Below are 13,195 nucleotides of genomic sequence, written 5' to 3' on the forward strand. Positions count from 1 at the left end.
CTGTTCCATATAATCCCTATTGTTCAGAACTTGTAGTAAAAGGTGTGTTTTCGCTGCGCCCGAGAAAACCACTTACACACATTAAATCAAGTCATCAACCGTAACAATTTCATTCTCATCATTCATTCCACTGGTTCAATATGCTTTCAGGCCCTGAATATAACGAATTTAATTTTTCAGTCTGTGACTTTGGGGGTGAACCTCTGCAGAGGTTCTCTCACTTGTCCATTGTTAACTTCAACAGAAGAACTGCAGAAATCCCAGAAACACATTGTAAACACCACTTACACTGTTTCTCAGGGATTCCGCAGCTCTTCCGCTGAACTTGCATAAGATTGTAAATCCACCCCTTTACAATTTCATTTAAAATCTGCTTAATTTTATACATTACATATACACACACATCTTTTATTTGTACCAGTTGCTGAGACAAAAGTCTATGGGGAAAAATTCAGTATCGCCCCGTTTGGGGCGCGATTATCGGCCATGCGCAAAGTTTAGCGCATGGCGCTAATTATCGCCTCTGACTGCAAACTTGGCTTGTATTGCCCCTGAAGGTGATTGGAGCGCTAAATCAGGCGCTTCACAACGGTCTTAAGGCGCAATGTCTGAGGTGCGAGGCGCTACCTCAGAGCGCTGGCGAAGCTCATGTGATGCCAGTCAGCAATGGAACACAGACACAATGGTGCCGGCCAACTCTTAAAGGGGAGGGTTGATCTTGCTCTCCATCCACATCCTGCTCATTGCAGCCTTGAATCTTGGCCTAGAGAGACCTGTACATCAAATCTACTGGAAAGAACAATGGAGAGGCCCAGGGAAAGAGCTCAGAGTGCAGCCCCCACAGTCTCTTGTAAATCGATACAAGGAAGGACAAATCAAAATGAACCTGCAAAGTGCTGCTCAGTACCCAACACTCCTTCACACAGCGTTGAATCGCTCCAGAAGTCTCTTTCTCTCTCTCTCTCTCTTTCTCAGAATGCGTGGTGCAAAAATGTCACCAACAAAAAAAGGCAGGAAGCAGTTGCCTTTAAATAGCGCTCCCCCAGTCCCTTCCTGACTGCAAAACGCTCCCCTCAACCTGTCGTTGCTAGCGGCAGGCGGTAAGGCAGGGGGCGCCACTCAATATCCGGTTCAGGGCACTACCAGGGCGTTGCACACTCAACTGACGTCATGATCTGCGGGCGCAGGAGATCGTGGCGGTAGTGTTTAGCACCGCTGCAAAATGTCTGGTTAATTTTGTGAGCGGCATAAACATCACCGCGCCCGGGCACTAGTTGCTTTGCGCCCCATTAGCACCCTCTTAAGGCGCTAACGGGAGGCGCAAACCAACAGAATTTTTCCCCCTATGGATTTGTGACTAAAGCACCAATAACCTCCCAATTAATGTACTATTTAAATTATGTTCTTGATCATATTTGTAGATGACATATTATTTAATGATAATATTATTCAAATATTTATTTGTCACTTATATATAACTTTTATTATATTATTGTGGAGTAAAGATTCACACCCACCATGTTAGATTAAACTTAAAATCTAAGTCTCTTTAAGGATCCCAGCTGAAAACGTGTCATGAATGATGTCATCAGACTCGCTCCATCTCATTGGGCTGGGTAACATGCTGGGCGGGCTTAATAGTCCCCATTAAGGTAAGTACATTTTCTGCAACAGGATGGAGCTTGCAGTGGGGTCACGACCCGCCACGAACACCGGCCGCACCGGACACACCCGGGTAGGCAATATTCAGGCCAATTGGCCGAACGGCCTCCTTCTGTGCTGTACGATTCTATGCTAACTGCTTAAAGTGTTCATAAGAACATAACATAAGAAATACGAGCAGGAGTCAGCCATTTGGCCCTTCGAGCCTGCTCCGCCATTCAATAAGATCATGGCTGATCTTCTATCTCATCTCCACTTTCCTGAACTATCCCCATATCCCTTGATTCCATTAATATTCAAAAATCTATCGATCTCTGTCAGTTGCTAATATTGCTCAGAGGCAAAATATATATATATATATATATTTAAAAAATAGAGAGGGAGTATTGTCATTCACCGGTGCTATTGCTAGAAGTTGGCCAGGAGAATTTCCTGTTCTTTGAATAGTGTTGTGGGTCCACCTGAGCCATTGGTTCAATATCACACCCAAAAGACAGTGGGGATGATTCTCCCATTGAGCGAGGATGGATGTTAGCAGGGAGTGATGGCCGAGCTACCGCTAGCCTGTAGCCCCCTGACCTTCCATCTATTAAAATTACCAAGATGAAGACCAGGGGCTGCTCGCCCAGGTTTTTCTCCGACCCACAGCTCCTTCAGAGCACTGCCTGATCAAGGTATCAGCCCTGGGCCTCTCACATTGCGAGCACTCGCCCAAAGTACTGCTTTGAAGTGTCAGCGTGGATTAGGTGCTCAAGTCCTGGAATGGGACTCAACCCCATTAATCTTCTGACTCAGAGGTGTGAGTGCGACCAGATGAGTCAGACTGGCACTTAATGCTAATGGATGTATTGTATCTCGTGTGGTAACCAAACAAACTGGAAATCTTTTGAGGGTGAAATTGGTCTTTGGAGTTAGCACAAAATGGCTGCCCACCCGCCCGATTCTCCTTTCCATTGACATCAATCCAGCCGGGTGTAAACGGGGGGCCGATTCGCTATTGCCCACTTTGCACTGCCACCGAAGGCTGATTTCACCCCCTTTATGTCTGTGTTGCTCTCCTTCCCTAGCTTAATGTTTCTGTAAATGACTCTGTGTGTGAAATATTGAAAATCTGAATGATCACTTAGCAGAACCACAAATGCATTCCTCAGTTATTGAATGGACACAGGTATTAAGAAAGCACTTCAAAAAAGTTCTTTCCTGGGATGTGGGCGTCGCTGGCAAGCCCAGCGTTTATTGCCCATCCCTAATTGCCCTTGAGAAGGTGGGTGAGCCGCCTTCTTGAACCGCTGCAGTCCGTGTGGTGAAGGTACTCCCACAGTGCTGTTAGGGAGGGAGTTCCACAATTTTGACCCAGCGACGATGAAGAAACGGCCAATATATTTCCAAGCCAGAATGCTGTGTGACTTGGAGGAGAACTTGGTGGTGGTCCCATGCACCTGCTGCCCTTGTCCTTCTAGGAGGAGGAGGCCACGTGTTAGGGAGGTGCTGCCGAAGAAGCCTTGGCGAGTTGCTGCAGTGCATCTTGTAGATGGTACACACAGCAGCCATGATACGCCGGTGGTGGAGGGAGTGAATGTTTAAGGTGGTAGAGGGGGTGTCAATCAAGCGGGCTGCTTTGTCCTGGATGGTGTTGAGCTTCTTGAGTGTTGTTGGAGCTGCACTCATCCAGGCAAGTGGAGAGTATTCCATCATGCTCCTTACTTGTGCCTTGTAGATGATGGAAAGGCTTTGGGGAGTCAGGAGGTGAGACACTCGCCACAGAATACCTAGTCTCTGACCTGCTCTTGTAGCCACAGTATTTATGTGGCTGGTCCAGTTAGGTTTCTGGTCAATGGTGACACCCAGGATGTTGATGGCAGTTTGATGCGCGCAGCTCACCTGATTATGTAAATTAAGTCTGGGCCTCAAAAATGATTCGGAGTTCATGACAGTGAACAACGGGTGAGCAATGGGCATGCCCCAACCCACCCTCCGCCCGTTCTGCATCACGCATTAAAATGGGCCCCTACAGTGCACCCTACTCCCTGCAATCGCATCTAATTGGCTGTTGAATGATTTCAGATGTTGTCACAACTACCTTATCCTGAAGGCTACTGCAGGTAGTGATCTCTCCTTGTGTGAAGAATTAATGGACGGTGAATTGAGCAGGTCCCGTCAAGGTTTCATGATCCTCGTCTCCTGATTTCCTTCCGAGCAATCCACCTGGCGGATTATTTGCTGCCATGATGCAGTTGGTAACACCCTTGCCTCTGAGTCAGAAGGTTGTGGGTTCAAGTCCTACTGCAGAAACTTGAGCACATAATCTTGGCTGACACTCCAAGGCGGCACCGAGGGAGTCCTGCACTGTCGGAGGTGCCGTCTTTGGGATGAGACATCAAACTGAGACCTCATCTGCCCTCTCAGATGGATGTAAAAGATCCCATGGCACTATTTTAAATGGGAGCAGGGGAGTTCTCCCCGATGTCCTGGCCAATCTATATCCCACAACCAATATCGCTAAAAACATGCTGTTTGTGGGAGCTTGCTGTGCGCAAATTGGCTGCCGCGTTGCCTGCATTACAACAGTGACTACACTTCAAAAATATTTCATCGGCTGGAAAGCACTTTGGGGCATCCTGAGGTCGTGGAAGGCGCTGTATAAATGCAAATTCTTTCTTTCATTTTGAAAGAAGAACATTTGCTTCCTTAAAATGGTTTCCTTATTTGTGTTTTACTCTCCGGGAGAAGTCTGAGCACACAGCACATAAAATTGAACGGATCCAGCACAAAACATCTCTCAGATCTCCTGACAATATCCTGATCTTGCTGTGTGTGTGCGCGTGGTTGATGTTTAAACAACCATTGCGCACCGAGCAACTGTTTTGCTGCACAGGCAAATCGTGCAACGCACGCACAAAGTCCCCACGTGCCAGATGAATAATAAGCACTTTTCAATATTACATTACTTCTCCTCCTGTCCTGGAGTTATTGATTCCTGTTTATTAATCCAATTCCTTGGCAGCGCATGCCTTTAATTTAAATCCAGTCCGAGCTCCCTGAAAGGGATTGCCCCTACGTGTGCGTGCTCTGAATTTTACTTTCAGCTGCCAGGCGCAGAGAAATAAAAATGCTTTTGTCACGTGCGCAAACATCAGGAACGAAGCGACGAGTGAGAATCTCCAACGTCCGTCAGGAGTGTTTGATAAATGATTGAAAAAATGAAGAAGAGAAAAAACTTACCTTTCTGCAGCGCCTTTCACAACCTCAAGACATCCCAAAGCGCCTTGCAGCCAAATGCAGGAGATGCAGTCATCAATTTGCGCACAGCAAGCACCCACAAACAGAAATTAAATAAATGACCAGATCATTTCGATGCTAGTTGATGGAAAAAATATTGGCCAAGGAAAAATCCGTTGCTCTTGTTCCAAATTGCGCCATGGGATCTGGTGAGACCACACCTGGAGTACTGTGCACAGTTTTGGTCTCCTTACCTAAGGACGGATGTACTTGCCATAGAGGTAGTGCAGCGAAGGTTCATCAGACTGATTCCTGGGATGGAAGAAGCCTTGCGATTTCACAAAGGCCTTCCATAGCCTCTCCCCAATCAGCCTACTCGTGTTTAAGCCAGAAGTGTTGCTTGGGTTCATGGATGGGCCTCTAGATTACATGCCCCGCCCGCCTCCCCCCACCCCGCCTTCCCACAGGATTGGCGAGCTGCCTATCAGTGCTAGAAACACGCAGGGCAGCAACGTGCCTGTCAAACTTAAAATGAGGCCCAACCATCCAAATGGTTCGGGCCTCTTGTTGATGATATCAGGCTATGTACGCTACCCATCAAAATCATCGCCACGAGGTCTAATTGTGAATCCGTTTTCAACGTGCACAATGGGCGGACAATGGTGGGCAGAGCAATCACAATGGCCACTCGCTGTCAACAGCGAGAGGCCCGAACCAATTTGAAGGTCGGGACTCCTTTAAGTTTTCTTCCAAAATTCTACAGACTCTGGAACAGTTCCCATGGATTGGAGGGTAGCTAATGTTACCCCACTATTTAAAAAAGGTGGTAGAGAGAAAATGTCATCGGTAGTGGGGAAAATGCTAGAGTCCATTATCAAAGATGTAATAGCAGAGCACTTGAAAAACAGTGACAGGATCGGACAAAGTCAACATGGATTTACAAAAGGTAAATCATGCTTGACTAATCTACTGGAATTTTTTGAGGATGTAACTGGTAGAATAGATAAGGGAGAACCAGTGGATATGGTGTATTTGGAATTTCAGAAGGCTTTCGATAAGGTTCCGCATAAGAGATTGGCGTGCAAAGTTAAAGCACATGGGATTGGGGGGAAGGTACTGATTGGATAGAGAACTGGTTGGCAGGCAGGAAGCAAAGAGTTGGAATAAACGGGTCTTTTTCCGAGTCGCAGGCAGTGACTAGTGGGGTAACGCAGGGATCGGTGTTAGGACCCCAGCTATTCACAATATATATATCTCCAAGTTTGCAGACGACACAAAACTGGGTGGGCATGTGTGCTGTGAGGAGGATGCAGAGAAACTCCAGTATGATTTGGACAGGTTGGGTGATTGGGCAGATACATGGCAGATACAGTATAATGTGGATAAATGCGAGGTTATCCACTTTGGTGGCAAAAACAGGAAGACAGATTATTAACTGAATGGCAATAGATTGGGAAAAGGGGAAGTGCAACGAGACCTGGGTGTCCTTGTGCACCAGTCGCTGAAGGTAAGCATGCAGGTGCAGCAGGCGGTTAAGAAGGCAAATGGTATGTTGGCCTTCATAGCGAGAGGATTCGAGTACAGGAGCAAGGATGTCCTGCTGCAGTTGTACAGGGCCTTGGTGAGACCACACCTTGAGTATTGTGTGCAGTTTTGGTCACCTTATCTGAGGAAGGATGTTCTTGCCATGGAGGGAGTGCAGCGAATAGAGTCTGATACCTGGGATGGCAGGAATGACGTATGAAGAGAGATTGGGTCGATTAGGCTTATATTCGCTAGTGTTTAGAAGAATGAGAGGGGATCTCATTGAAACTTATAAAATTCTAACAGGACTAGACAGACTAGATGCAGGAAGGATGTTCCTGATGGCAGGGGAGTCCAGAACCAGGGGTCACAGTCTAAGGATAAGGGAAAGCCATTTAGGACTGAGATGAGGAGCAATTTCTTCACCCAGAGAGTGGTGAACCTGTGGAATTCTCTACCACAGAAGGCAGTTGAGGCCAATTCATTAAATATATTCAAGAAGGAGTTAGATATATTTCTTAAGACTAAAGGGATCAAGGGATATGGGGAGAAAGCAGGGACAGGGCACTGAATTTGGATGATCAGCCATGATCTCATTAAATGGCGGAACAGGCTCGAGGGGCCGAATGGCCTACTCCTGCTCCTATCTTCTATGTTTCTAAGTTTGAGCTGCCCGCATGCATTGCCAGCTCTGATAGGAAGCTCGCTTTTCTGCGGAGAAAGTGGGAAGCCCAGCGACCGATCTGCGAAGCTGAGCCGACAGCACTCTGAGTTAAAGGGGAGGGAAGCACCCGGCCAATCAGGTGGGGGCGGGGGGGGGTGTGAAAGGTCAGGCAACATTGAGTAAAATTTTTGGAAGTGCAATCATTCTCCTCCTGCCTCCAAAGATTCTCCACAAAACAACCTTCGACCCTCATGACATTAGATGAATCATTAAAAAACCTCAGCTATGTGGGTATTTGCTTTATAATAATAATAATCATAATCAACTTTATTGTCATTGTTAGTGCACAAGTGCAGTACAACGAAATGTAGGCTTGCGGCTCCCGAGAGTGTACATTTAGATTAAGACATTTAAACATTCAACATACATTTGGCTTGTAATACATTAACATAAACATAACCATAATAAAGTGCATTGGCAGATGTGCAGGCTTTAGAATTTATTTGTGGAGTTCAGTAGGATGACAGCCCTGGGAAAGAAGCTGTTCCTAAATCTGGTCGTACGGGTGCGAATGCATCTGTAGTGTCTCCCAGATGGCAGGAGGGCGAACAGACTGTGGCTGGGGTGGGTAGGGTCTTTGATGATGGACCGTGACCTCCGTAGACAGCGTTTCTGGTATATGTGCTCTATGGTCGGTAGCCGGGTGCCGGTAATGCGTTGGGCAGTTTTGACTACCCGCTGCAGGGCTTTCCGGTCACAGTAGCTACAGCTGCCATACCATACTGTGATACAGTTTGTCAGGATGTTCTCTATTGTGCAGCGGTAAAAGTTAGAGCAGTGGAGACTTAGCGGTGACCTGATGGTGATCGATAAAGTAATTAAAGGGTTGGATAACATGCCTATTGAGAGATTATTCCAGTTTAACAGAATGAGAAGGACCAGGAGACATGAGTTTAAGCTATGCGAGAGTAGGAATAGACTAGATGTTGGGCGATTCTTCTTTCCCAGAGAGTAGTGAGTGTCTGGAATGTGTTGCCCACTGGTATGATGGGCGCTGACACTCTGCATTGTCTTCAAGAGGGAGCTGGACTGGTTCTTGACTGGGGCAGAGATCGCATCATATCGAAGGTGACTCTTTTTATAGATGTCACTTGGTCCGTGTGACCTCCTGGACTGCTTTCGATCAGCTGAGGGGGCCTCCGTTTTTCTCTGTTTTTTTGTCTCTCCTAGGAGAGTACATGGCTGCAGGGGGTGGGGGGAGGGGGCAGTAGAGAATTCCACAGGTTCACCACTCTAGCCGCGATGCTCCGGCCATCATGAGCTGCGGAGGAGGCTCGATGGACCAGCTGGTCTTTTCCTGCCCCTCAATTTCGTAAAGCTCGTTGATATAAGAATGTCGTTGTATAGCGCCCACTTGAGCGTGTCAGAGGGTGGAAATCTTGGTCTCGCCATCACCTCACTCCTGCTGATAAAAGAGGGGGCAATAGTGACACCAAAATTGCCGCCAGTCTGTGGCGAGAGAAAGCACAAACCAAATTCACCAGGTTACTGATTTCCTTTACGTCAGCGCTGCATTGCGGATTCCAGTTTAGTTCCTGGCACACGCAAGTTAAAAAGAGTGAACTTAACAGAAACCGGTTGCCTGGTGAATTTGAGAAAGTAATGGCGCTTGTTGGGCTTCATGGAGAGATGTATGTTGGACATCTTGGAGAGTTAAGAGTTAACAGTCGAACTTCTTTGTGTCTTGGAGCAACAGGCTTTCCAATATAAACTGGATGACTTTGAAGTGTTGCGAAAGGAATGCATAGCTTGTCTTCTGATATGAAAAGTGCTTGTGCAAGGAAATAAACATAAAAACATAAGAAATGGGAGCAGGAGTAGGCCATTCGGCCCGTCGAGCCTGCTCCGCCATTCAATGAGATCATGGCTGATCTTCTGCCTCAACTCCATTCACCGGCCCTATCGTCATATCCCTTGATGCCCTTACTAGTCAGAAATCTATCGACTTCTGTTTTGAATATACCCAATGACTGAGCCTCCACAGCCCTCTGGGGTAGAGAATTACGCTTTATCCTGAGGCAGTGCCCCCTGGTTCTAGACTCCCCAGCCAAGGGAAACATTCTCCCAGCATCCATCTTATCAAGCCCTGTAATAATTTTGTATGCTTCAATGAGATCCCCTCTCATTCTTCTGAATTCAAGAGAATACAGGCCTAGTTTACTCAATCTCTTCTCGTACGACAGTCCTGGCATCCCAGGAATCAATCTCGTGAACCTTCGTTGCACTCTCTCTATGGCAAGTATATCCTTCCTTAGGTAAGGAGACCAAAATTGTACACAGTACTCCAGGTGTGGTCTCACCAAGGCCCTATATAATTGGAGTAAGACTTCTTTACTCCTGTACTCAAATCCTCTTGTAATGAAGGCCAGCATACCATTTGCCTTCCTAATGGCTTGCTGCACCTGCACATTCACTTTCAGTGACTCATGTACAAGGACACCCAGGTCCCTTTGAGCATCTGCTTTCCTTTAGTTCTGGCCTCCCCTGTAAGTGGGACCATCTTCTCTACGACTACCCCATTAAACCCCAACATAATCTTAAAGACCTCTATCAGTTCACCCTCTCAGTCTTCTCTTTTCAAGAGAAAAGAGCCCCATCCTGTTCAATCCTTCAGAATCACAGCAAAAAACTGTGAATAGATTATTGCATGTAAGCCTCAAAATGTAATTAACAGTAAAGGTTAAGGAGAAAGTTCATTCAATCCCAATGGTCTGTTATCATTTAAAAGTCTGCCATTGGCTTTTTACACATATCTAATCATGTCATGTTGGATTGTACAGTGCCATTATATATATCAAACTAACGTGACACTGTATCAGTATCAGTGACTTGTAATTACACTGAATTCCATCCTCTTATATCCTTGCTCAGTGCCCAAACATATGTTTTCACTGATTATAACATGCGTTGAGTGCAGTACTGAGGGAATGCTGCGGTGCCATCTTTTTGGATGAAACATTAAACCACTGGTCTGTTCTGGTGGTTCAGAATGGAACAATTCTGTGGCACTACTCAAAGAGAAGCAGGGAGTTCTCCCAGAGTCCTGGCCAACATTCATCCCTCCACCAATACCACATTAATTAGTCACTCATCGCTGCTGCTTGCGGGACCCTTGACACTGGGCCAATTGAGTACCCTGGCGTTTGATGATGCCTAGCTCCACTTGAACCTCATCCCACCCTTCGTCATCTAGCTCTATCAGCATAACCCTCAATTTCTTTTTCTTCCTCATGTGTTTATCTAGCTTCCCCTTAAATGCATCTATGCTATTCACCACAACTACTCTCTGTGGTAGCCAGTTCCACATTCCAACCACTCTCTGAAATCCCTATTGGACTTATTAGTGACTATCTTATATTGATGGCCCCTAGTTCTGGTCTCCCCCATCTTCTCTACATCTACCCTATCTAGCCCTTTCTTAATCTCAAAGACATCTAGCAAGTAATTAGCATATTGTAGCTGGGGGGCCCTCATCATTTGAATCATAGAATGGTTACAGCACAGAAGAAGGTCATTTGGCCTGTCGAGCCTGTGCCGGCTCTCTGCAAGAACACTTCAGCTAGTCTCGCTCTTGCCCCATAGCCCTGCAAATTTCTTTCCTTCAGGTACTTATCCAAATCCCTCCATTGGCAGGGAGACTGGAACGTCCAGCTCAGTAGAAGGTGGGATGAATTTGAATCACCGTGCCGCAGCGTGACAGTGTTGGCCATGTAGCTGACATGTTGCTTAACAATAAGGCCTGAGTGCATCTTGCAAAACTCAACCTCTCAATTATTGAACCTCTGAAGCCTTCTCTAGTTTGTTACAACAATAACTCGAATTTATACAGTGCCTTTAACATAGTAAAATGTCCCAAGGCGCTTCACAGGAGCGATTATCAAACAAAATTTGACACCGAGCCACATAAGCGGATATTAGGACAGGTAGGTTTTAAGGAGCATCTTAAAAGAGGAGAGAGAGGTAGAGAGGTGAAGAGGTTTAGAGTCATAGGGGGAAAAATTCAGTATCGCCCCGTTTGGGGCGCCGTTATCGGCCGTGCGCAAAATTTAGCGCCTGGCGCTAATTATCGCCTCCGACGGCAAACTTGGCTTTTGTCGCCCCTGGAGGTGATTGGAGTGTTAAATCAGGCGCTTCACACCTCTCTTAAGGTGCAAAGGCCGAGGAGCGAGGCGCTACCTCAGAGCACTGGCGAAGCAAGGAAGGGCAAATCAAAATAAACCTGCAAAGTGCTGCTCAGTACCCAAAACTCCTTCACACAGCGTTGAATCTCTCCAGAAGTCTCTCTCTCTCTCTCTCTCAGAATGCGTGGTGCAAAAATGTCACCAACAAAAAAAGGCAGGAAGCGGTCGCCTTTAAATAGCGCTCCCCCAGTCCCTTTCTGACTGCAAAACACTCCCCTCAACCTGTCGTTGCTAGCGGCAGGCGGTAAGGCAGGGGGCGCCACTCAATATCCAGTCTGCAGCGCTACTGGGGCGTTGCGCACTCGACTGACATCACGATCTGCCGGCGCAGGAGATCATGGCGGTCGTGTGTATCACCGCCGCAAAATGTCTAGTTAATTTCATGAGCAGCGCAAACATCGCTGCGCCCGAACGCTAGTTGTTTTGCGTCCCATTAGCACCCTCTTAAGGCGCTAACGGGAGGTGCAACCAACTGAATTTTTCCCCCATAGAGTCATAGGGCTAGATTTTCGTGGAGCCGTCAGGCGGGGTTTCAGGCGTGTGGGGGGGGAAATCCCGAATTTGGGGGTCCCGACACCATCCCGCCCAAAACTCCGCCACACGTAAGTTTCAGGGGTGGCGGGTACCTGCCCCGCACTGGGACCCGCCGAAACCAGGCGGGAAGGGATTAGTGCCAATTAACTGCCTGTTAACAGGTAGTTAACAGGCAGTTTTTAGCCTACTCCCTATTTTGAGGGGTTTCGTGTGGGATTCCCGACGGCTCCAAACCACGCCAGGTTAGAGCAGGCGGGCCGTCAGGTTGAAGGAGTTGGAGGGGTCGCGATGTCAGTGCTCAGGTGAGTGATGGGTGCATGAGTGTAAAGGTAAGTGTGTTTGGTGTGTCTAAAGTGTGTAAAGAACTTTTACTTACCTGTACTTACCTTACCAGCCTTTCTTCCTGTAGCCGTCGGGAGTCCATCACTCACCCGGAACTTAAAGCTGAATGGCTGCGACCTGTCAAAAGTGACAGCCTTCAGCTTTGAGTGCCAGTGAGAGTTCTAACTGAGTGTGTGCAGAAGGACTCATGTTAGAACTCAGAGTGTCAGTGTTTCAAAGCTTCAAACAGCTGTGAAGCACTGATATTTCATCTGTCAGGAACTCTTGACAGATCAAATTTCAGTCTGTGACGCCACCTGTTGCCGGGTGGCTCTTAATTGGCCTGCTGGGCCCGCTGGGTGGGCTCAACAAGGTCAATCAAGGAAAAATTGCGCGGATTGGCCGGACGTCTGAAATGAAGAATAGATTTGCCTTTCTAATCTAGACTTTATTAACTTAAAAATCCTGTCGCACATCTTCAACACCCAGTCCCAACTAAAGGCTGGAAAGAACTGAATTTAAGATGGCCACCACAAATCACATGACATCAACTACCAATGAGATTACAGCATATATCCCAAGGCAGGAAACAAACAACCAATCACAATACTTCTCACTAAACATAAAGAATAATCACCACATTCACCCCTCCTTTTAAAATATACTCCAACCTAAATAACCTTTACAATTTATAATTAATTATTTACAACTAAAACTATGCACAGACAAAATAAAACTATTCAACATGACACAATACTAAGTGAGCAACAACAAATAGTAACATTGCACATAAGTATTAAGTATCTCTCAACTAAAACAATATAATATAATATTTCAACAATTTTAAAACATTACTATCAATTTAAAAGTCCATTTTCAATCGGTCGACCGGATATCTTGTTCGTGTCGACCTTCTTAACCTTGGTGAAATTCCTTGCCCTCCCACACCAGGAGACACAGAAGTATCTTCTGCAGGAAGGCTATCCATATCCCGATTTTCAACGGTTTCCGGATTAGAAATCCCATCAGG

The sequence above is a fragment of the Somniosus microcephalus genome, chromosome 10 (assembly GCF_052327205.1).
Source record: "Somniosus microcephalus isolate GS21.2 chromosome 10, FLI_Smic_1.0, whole genome shotgun sequence".
Lineage (NCBI taxonomy): Eukaryota > Metazoa > Chordata > Chondrichthyes > Squaliformes > Somniosidae > Somniosus > Somniosus microcephalus.